Source organism: Xyrauchen texanus, chromosome 30 (genome assembly GCF_025860055.1).
Source record: "Xyrauchen texanus isolate HMW12.3.18 chromosome 30, RBS_HiC_50CHRs, whole genome shotgun sequence".
NCBI classification, from domain to species: domain Eukaryota; kingdom Metazoa; phylum Chordata; class Actinopteri; order Cypriniformes; family Catostomidae; genus Xyrauchen; species Xyrauchen texanus.
The window spans coordinates 17,213,514-17,222,712 of record NC_068305.1 but is presented as its reverse complement, the minus strand read 5'-3'; the positions used below and the strand labels follow the sequence as shown (position 1 = coordinate 17,222,712).

General features: G+C 36.2%; 1 long non-coding RNA gene across 1 annotated transcript; it reads left to right on the top strand.

Annotated features, from left to right (window-relative positions):
• The first annotated feature begins 458 nt into the window (after positions 1 to 458).
• On the top strand, positions 459 to 5,011 carry LOC127624390 (uncharacterized). The gene is made up of 3 exons (XR_007968150.1): positions 459 to 571; positions 1,890 to 2,005; positions 4,251 to 5,011. It is a non-coding gene; the product is annotated as an uncharacterized LOC127624390 (long non-coding RNA).
• Positions 5,012 to 9,199: the final 4,188 nt, after the last annotated feature.

Genomic DNA, 9,199 nt, shown 5'->3' with positions numbered 1-9,199 from the left:
TGTCTTTTTCTGCATATTTCTGCCCCCTTCGGCATATCACGGTGCCCTTTTGGAGCCTGTTATGTGGCTCATTCTGCATAACGTGGCAGCCCATTTCATCATTCGGCCTGTTTCACGGCTGGCCCTTCGTGACCCTTCGGAACCTGCCGTTACCCATGTTTACTTTTAATTCCAACAACAAAGCACTTGAATGTGATGTACTCATAATGAGCACTTTAGAAGTGCGAAGTAGGGTAATTCTGATAGCACGTGAAGGCAGCATTGAATGTCACAAAAAATGCTAAAGGTGTTTGGTTTCTCTACAACCAAAGGTGGTTGGTTGCCCTTTCTGACAAATGTGGGTGGTTCTTGGCCAGAATAAGCTGGAAGGCTTATTCTCTGAATATGGTCAACCATTATGCGTTCCTTAACTGCATGAGAAGCTTGTATGCACTGATTTGCATAATTTGTCTGCGCACAACAGTGCTCAAGTTCTCACATTAAGATGCAAGCTACTGTGAACGAGCATCTCTCATAGTCCTAAAGCAATGTAAACGTTTATGCAGAAAAAAAGAAACAGAACAACATAAGGGTGAGTAAATTATGACAGAATTTTCATTTTTGGCTGAACTATTTGCTCTGATTGTTGTGATGTGTTAGGTGTTAATTGAGGTACAATAGACTTTTAAAGTGTACTGATGTTAGTTACATTTGTAATGGAATACTAGCATACTGCTTTCAACATACTGCACTGTATAGTGCAGTATGTAATTCCATGGGAGTAGTATGGTGTGGGAAGATATTGAGCGCATGTGAAACCAGTAAAAATATAATTGTCAAGCAGCCATTTTTAATGCTGCACTTTATACTAAGTGAGACTTAAGTTATCTAGAATGGAGTGCCTATTTACATTAAGTGGAAAAGGCTATTACACTAACTCCCACCACTGCTGAACTCAAGGCAGCCACAAAAGCAAGACAGCAACCCCAAGACACTTGACACATAAGAAACGGAGAAAAGAATGGAGTGACTATTTGCCCTCCAATAGTCTGATGGAAACACACAAGCTAATGACAAATTGCATTCCCACATATTGCTGTGGTAGCTCTCATATTGTTATGACGGTGCAAAAATGCTTTTTCATACTGGAGTTCCAGGTTCGAATCCCATCTTTTGTAATACTTTTCCCCATGTCTCAACTCTTAATAGTTCCTATAATACTACTTATGATAATAAATAAAAGTGATTAATTGCAGTGATTTGGTCAAAGTGAAGGTCAAGGTGTTGAACAAAGGATTTGATCTGGATAAAATTAACCATGGGTTTACTATAGTAAAATTGTAGTAACCATGTCTTTAGGTGGAAACTATAGTTTTGATGCAATTAACCCTCTATGGTCGACGGACGCGCCGGCGCGTCCTGCTGGATATTTTAGTCATTACAGCAGAAACAACTTAAAATACTCCGTCATTTGTGGGTATACAAATAAGTGTAAGACGTCATTAGAGACTATAAAGGGTCTACTTTTATTTGTGTACACTTACAATAACATCAAAATCTTGTGCTTTTGTAAAATAAAGAAAATAAAAAGGGTGAGCTTTCAGCAGTCTCGCGAATACTTATCACATAAACATGAAACATATGTCTAAAGAAAGCTTAAAATGTCTAATTTTAAATAAATCTATTCCAATTTAAAACAAATATTCTCCTGCAATGCAATCTGTTTGAAACAAAGCGATGTACAGTTTTTACTAGGCTATCTAATTATCTGTAATGTGATCCCACCCACCAGCAGAGCGTGCCATTCAATGCTAATGTGCTGAGACGATCAATGCAAATGTAAACGCCCCCGACTGTGAGGTTGTAAACACATTTCATTCATTTTTCTGCACATTTGCAACGATACACAGGTGAGAAAGCTCCAGGAGAGTATGGAAGATTTAACATTTTCCTCAGAAGAAGACTCCAATGAACGTTTGTATTTTGAAGAGCGATTTGATCCAGCTGAGGATACAATTTCAGACAAGTAAGTCAATTAGTTTTCATTAGTTGACATGCTATTTTATATAAACATGTTCATATTTTACTAGTGGGACTGTTTCCAGACTTGCCAGCCAGGATTCAGAGTATTGACATTTGAAATATGTCCTAATAAGTAAGTTTTAGTTACATTTAAATGCTGTTTCAGCTAAAGCAGGTATTTAAATTGTATGCTGTATGATATAAATATGATATGTAATATGATATAAAAATAATATGAATGTTTAGATTATATTTTATTATGAAAGTTCAGATTTGATCACAAATTACATTTTAAAATATATTTAAATAGAAAACTGTTATTTTAAATTGTAAAAAGAGTTCAGAATATCAATGTTGTTTCTGTATTTTGGATGAAATAAATCCAGTCTTGGAGAGCAGAAGAGACTTCTTTTAAATGGTAGTGTAGGTCTAAAATTAAGTAAAGTCTTTATGTAAAGAAAATATATAGTCAGATTACTTCTTTTAACTTAAAACTTGATTTTGATCATTAAGTCTCCTCACATTCATTCTCTATCCCTGATTGATAGGCCCAGGGGAGGGGTATTTGTCTCTCAGGTGTGAAATACATCCATATTCATGATAGTTCACGCTTCCTCGCATAATACCTATCAACACTAAAAGTGTCTTACAAACGTTAAATTACTATATTGTTTTTTATGAATGAGTGATCAGGATGGTTTTCACATCATTTTGTAGCAAAACCTCTAGGCTACAAGATCCAGTTCTCAAAAGGCTTGAGGACAAATGTTTAGTATGTGTTATATGACCTTATTTCAGTTACTTAAAATTTTTGTTTTTTCAAAAACCATGCATAAACATTATTTTCTCAAAAATACAAACCTGTACATGCATGTTGATCACATATTATTGTAGCCCAGTTTGTGCTGAATACAGTGTTATCAGATTTTAGCCATTAATATGTTTTTAAGCAACTGAAAAAAGCACAAATGTCAAGGCATGTCAAAACTTCTCCAGGGCCCAAAATACCCTCAGACCCAGAGGGTTAACCATGGTGTAACTACAGTAATATATTGTGAATATAATAACCATGTTTAATTTTGTGGTTTCTATGATTTTTCTAAAAAATACCATGGTGATCCTATGGATACTGTAGTAAAACCATGGTTAATTTTTGTAAAGTATAATCATGTTTAGGGGTAGGGGTTGGTGTAGGTGTCTGAGGGATCTAAATAAGCAGAATAAAAAATCAGCAGTGATGCCACTATACTGGATGTTAGTATTTAAACAGGGGTGTAATAGTATCGTCTAGATTACCGGAAATGGTCCGTAACATCCGTAACCTAGACGTTCCCCGTCTGTCGCTCACTTCGACATTGTGTCGAAGAAGCGACACTAGGGGTCCAATTTAAATCACGTCATGCGCTGAGCCGTGTACGTGTACTGCTGACACAGGAGCGGGCAGGTTGATGTGCTAAAAAGACCAGCTGTATCAGACTGCACAAACCTTTCCCCCAATGCCCCATAAAGTCGTCGGAATCCTTATAGTTACCCTAGACAGGGGAACGAGGCGACGCTTGCCAACCTGGGAATGGGCCTAGCCTAGCCGGGCGTCTTTTCTCTCTATGCTTCTCGCATAGAGTCAAAAAAAAAAAACAGACAGACGGTGAACTGCCACTATTTGTACTAATGAGTGCAAATAGCATCTGCCTAAAAAGAAACTCACCTCTAAAATAATATCCTTTTCCATTGTGAATATTCAGTGTAACTGTACGAAGCACTGCCCACACCGAGGCCATGCCTGTCAAAGTTCACCAAGCTCGAGGCAAAATCAGCAAGAGGAAATTATTCAACACCGGAAGTAAATTGCACAGAATTCGCAATTACACATATTCCCATTGAGATGACTGTATTTCGCCCATGGAATTTGCCATGCAAAGGTACAGTGCATCCGGAAAGTATTCACAGAGCTTCTCTTTTTCCACATTTTGTTATGTTACAGCCTTATTCCAAAATTGATTAAATTCATTATTTACCTCAAAATTCTACAAACAATACCCCAATGTGAAAGAAGTTTGTTTGAAATCTTTGCAAATTTATTAAAGATAAAAAAACGAAATAAAATCACATGTAGATAAGTATTCAAAGCCTTTGCGCAATACTTTGTTGAAGCCCCTTTTGCACCAATTACAGCCTCAAGTATTTTTGTGTATGATGCTACAAGCTTGGCACACCTATTTTTGGGCAGTTTCTCACATTCTTCTTTGCAGGTCCTCTCAAGCTCAATCAGGTTGGATGGGGAGCATCGGTGCACAGCCATTTTCAGATCTTTCCAGAGATGTTCAATCGGGTGCAAGTCTGGGCTCTGGCTGGGCCACTCAAGGACATTCACAGAGTTGTCCCGTAGCCACTCCTTTGTTATCTTGGCTGTGTGCTTAGGATCGTTGTCCTGTTGGAAGATGAACCTTCGCCCCAGTCTGAGGTCCAGAGCACTCTGGAGCAGGTTTCCATCAAGGATGTCGCTATACATTGCTGCATTCATATTTCCCTCGATCCTGAATAGTCTCCCAGTTCCTGCCACTGAAAAACATCCCCACAGCATGATGCTGCCACCACCATGCTTCACTGTTATCTTTTGTTATACACAGAATAAAAAAGTCATAGAGTTTTGAAAAGTCATTCAAAATTGTCATTTAGGACGGTCCCAAATTGAGGGTCCCAGTATTGAAAGGTCTTTGTATTGATTCAGTTAAAATTCACTGCTGTGAATGACCTTTCCTTCACATTCTCCTCTCTTGAGCAGGGCAGGACAACAGTTTAAATTAGCCTCCAGATACAGCATGATGTGTCTGACAGCAATACACACGCACACACACTCAAACATACATGCATGCATACAGCAGAATGAGTCTGTAAGCAGCATAAACAAGGCCATAAATATAAAGATTTTGTATCTCTGTGTTATTGGTGTATGGTGGTGTTATTGTGTAAAGTGCACTATAATCCACAAAAATCGGTAATTTAATTACAGGTGGTGAAATGAGAATTGAAAAAAAAACACATTATCTTTCTTTATGACTCTCTCTCTCTGTCTCTCTAACACACACACACACACACACACACACACACACACACACACACACACACACACACACACACACATGTTGTGTTTCCATGTTTTATGGGGACTTTCCATAGACATAATGGTTTTTATACTGTACAAACTTTATATTCTATCCCCTAAACCTAACTCTACCCCTAAACCTAACCCTCACAGAAAACTTTCTGCATTTTTACCTTTTCAAAAAACATAATTTAGTATGATTTATAAGCTGTTTTCCTCATGGGGACCGACAAAATGTCCCCACAAGGTCAAACATTTCGGGTTTTACTATCCTTATGGGGACATTTGGTCCCCACAAAGTGATAAATACACGCTCACACACACACACACACACACACACACACACACACACACACACACACACACACACACACACACACACACACACACACACACACATGTTGGTCTACCTATCATTATGTGGACTTTCCATAGACATAATGATTTTTGTACTGTACAAACTATAGGTTCTATCCACTAAACCTAACACAACCCCTAAACCTAACCCTCACAAAAAAGAATCTTCATTTTTAAACAATAATGAAAAGAAAATCTTTGATTATGTTTTTTAAACAATTTTAATTATGGTGACACCAGAAATGTCCTCATAAATCACTTTTATAGAATAATACCCATGAAATTACCAATTTGTAACAACAAACTTTACACATTTTGTACACACACAGCCCAGGAAGATCTCATGTCCTCAAATGTGTCACACTGCCCTCTGGGGAATGAGAGAGGGAATACATGCATCACACTCTCTGAACTCGTTCACCTTAAACACAAACATTCACACTGCTTAATACACACACACACTGTAGCATCCGCAGATATTTTTGGATGGGTGGATTAAAAGAAATCAACTGCATGAGATCTGTGAACTTTTAATTTAATTTAATTTAATAAAACAACTTTGCTTACACTTTTGATATTTAGCTAATTGTTTCCAAGTGCGGATTTAGGACATTTAGCTACTAAAGGTTGTCTTCTTTAAAAATGTTTTAAGATCAATCAACAGTATTCATGTTTCCTTTTATTTTACATGATTAACATATGGAATGTAGGGAGATTTTTTAAAATGTAAAACATTTTAACTATAGAATGGACCAAATTTTTCCCTAGAACAATTTGCTGGCTTTGGACAGATACAAATTACAGATAAAAATTAAGGAAATGGATATTGTCTTTATGTCTCCGCTATGGTTTATTGTTAATAAAATGACTCTGACTGTCTCACTGCATCCCAAATGTACTCTCATTAAAGTGGGGGAGAGATTACCCTGCGGCATACGGTAAGAGAGAAAAAGCTTTAAGGAATCAGGTTTCGAGGTAGAGAAAAAATATTCAGAGCTATATGTCTTTGACCGTTTCTCGAAGTTACGACATAAAATGAATAGCAATAAATTCATGCATACAAGGGCGTCGATTTTTCTTGGAGGTGGGGGGTCCTCCTGGAATCTACGCTCCTGCACGCATATGATATTTGCATTTGATTTCAGTTGCAGTGATCAAAAGAGGCTGGAGTTTAAAAGCCTTACAAGTTTTCAGAGCATATTTTAACATTCAAAAATGTTTATTTCAGAGGAGCTCATATGTGCTGTCACGAGCTGCTTGTGATGCAAGGAATAGAAGTTATAATGGATAAAATTCATAATTTGCAGATATGATATTAGTAATTAACATTATTTTATCTTAAAAAAAAATTTTAGTTTAGAGTTTAGAATTTTAGGAGTTTTGAGAGCATTTTAACATTATTTAATATTTTTAAATAATTAAAAGTTATTTAATGCAGACATATCGTATGTCAACTCAATCTGGTTTTGATGAACCTTTTCGAAGTCAATTAAATATATAGCGCAATTAAATCAACTTATACCAATCAATTCCCAGATATGAGAGTTGTTCCAATTATTTTATTAGACAGGGAAAATAAAGTCAACTGAATGTGTGTCTCGTCTTAGCATTGGTTGTTTAAAGTGCAACAGTGCAAATGTTAAAATGAAAGTATATATAAGTTGATAGTTTTGTTTTTGGGCTGCTGTTGTTTTGAAAGCTTTGATGCTGACATTATCCAGCCCAACAGCCTCTAAAGTTAGCGATTTGTGGTTTGAGGCCAGCAAGTTTTTGGCTGTTGGTGGACTAGGGGCATAAGAAAACAGTTGGGTGGGCCTAAATGCCAATGGGTTGCATTGGCCCACACATGCCCCCCGGTGCCTATGCTATTGCAAAAACACACATGTAAAAAAAAAAAAAAGGGAAAATAAAAATAACACAACACAATCCAAACCTAACCTCAAGTTTATTCATCTTTAGACTCACAGGCCATATGCTTCAGTAGATCGTCATGACTGTGCTGGTCTTCTTGATCCTGAGTCTTTGAAGCCAAGGAGGTGATTTAAGAACTAGTCACTCCATCAGTTAATTAAAAACAATCCTGAAAATATGGGCCAATATAGAGCCAAAATAATTTTCAAATAAAGGACAAAAGCAACAAATAAATATCTGACTATGAGAGATTTATGTTATGAGGTTTCATGAGTTTGGCAATGGAAATTCATTAGGCCAAAGGTTGGTCAAAAGGTTAAATTAGTCAGTTCCCATTTTTGTAAATGGTGAAAAAGTTTCTGATAGATATTCAAAGCCACATGTATTCTCCCTATATTAAAATCCATGACCTTACATGCTTTTGCTGTGAATTTAAGCAGTGCCAACCCAGTCTCATGAGAAGTTGTTATAATAGTATGAGATGGCGAACTCAATTTTGTACAAATGTACAACTTTTATTAACGGAAAAAAAAATAGATAACATTAGTTTAACATTAGATAACATAGAGTTTAACTCCTAATGCAAATTTAAGCCTACCCATAAAGTCTAACCCTTTACCCAAACCATGTTTTTAATAAGGAAAATAACTTTTCTGTTCAGCTGAAGAAATAATTATTATAGGTTATTAAAGTATTATAGGTTATTGACATAATTGTATTGCATAAATAAAAATGGAATAAGTAAGCACATTTGTAAACTGCCATTTACTTTCTTAAAATAAAGTGTTAGATAGGAGGCGGGCTAAAATTAGATGTGTGCATTGTATCGATTTGAAATTCTGTTTGTTGGCAGGTTGGTGTGTAATGTTTGTTAATAAAAGTTGTTATTTCTTGTTTGAGTTGTTATTTCCAGCTCCAGCAACTATCAGCAGAATTTCTTTATAAGAAGCCACAACTATTTTTAATATCTGTATGCGTTTGCAGAAGAAGAAATAATGTTTTGGTCTGTCAAAGTTTGGGACAAATAATTCATGATTTTAAGAATAAATGCAAATAATTTTTCTGGTATAATGCATTGATCGAGTAAATGTTCATTGGTTGTAATCATTTATTTAGTTTTCATTGGATTTCTATTGTATTACACACGTTTTATAACTTCTTGTGTTTCATATATTCCAACTCACTCTTGGCATATCTTGTTATTTTCTATACTTCACCAAGCATTCGTTCTAATATTCTTTTAATTTAATCCATTAAACATATTTTATAAAACTCTCTTGTTGTCTATTGATTCGATGCATCAGTACCAATAATAGCTAGTGGTTGTAATGTATCTCACAAATCATACATCATCTACACCTGGTGTCGGAAATATAATGGTGATCATTTGAAAGGTGACCCTCTTTTCACTCTAAGTGTGTCAAATGTCTAAAGGATCAGGCTGATTAAGGAGAGTCAATCTCTTTATTTTGCATCTTGTTCAATAGACATACCTTCCCCAAAATTCATTAAAATTAATGTACAGTGACTTTTTGCAAAATGTATCAAGCAATAGAATGATATTTCAGAACTGGGATTAATGAGAGCGAGAGAGACACTTACATACTTACATGTGCGCTCTCTCACACACACACACACACACACACACACACACACACACACACACACAAAGATAAATGACCTTTCCCCCCTTGATTCCCTGACATTAAACAGCTGTCAGACAGATCACAGAAACTTTAATTATACTGACACATTCAGAGGTATAGAGAGAGTTAGAGAGCGAAAGAGAGCAACAGCGAGCGAGAGAGAGAGAGAGAGAGAGAGAGA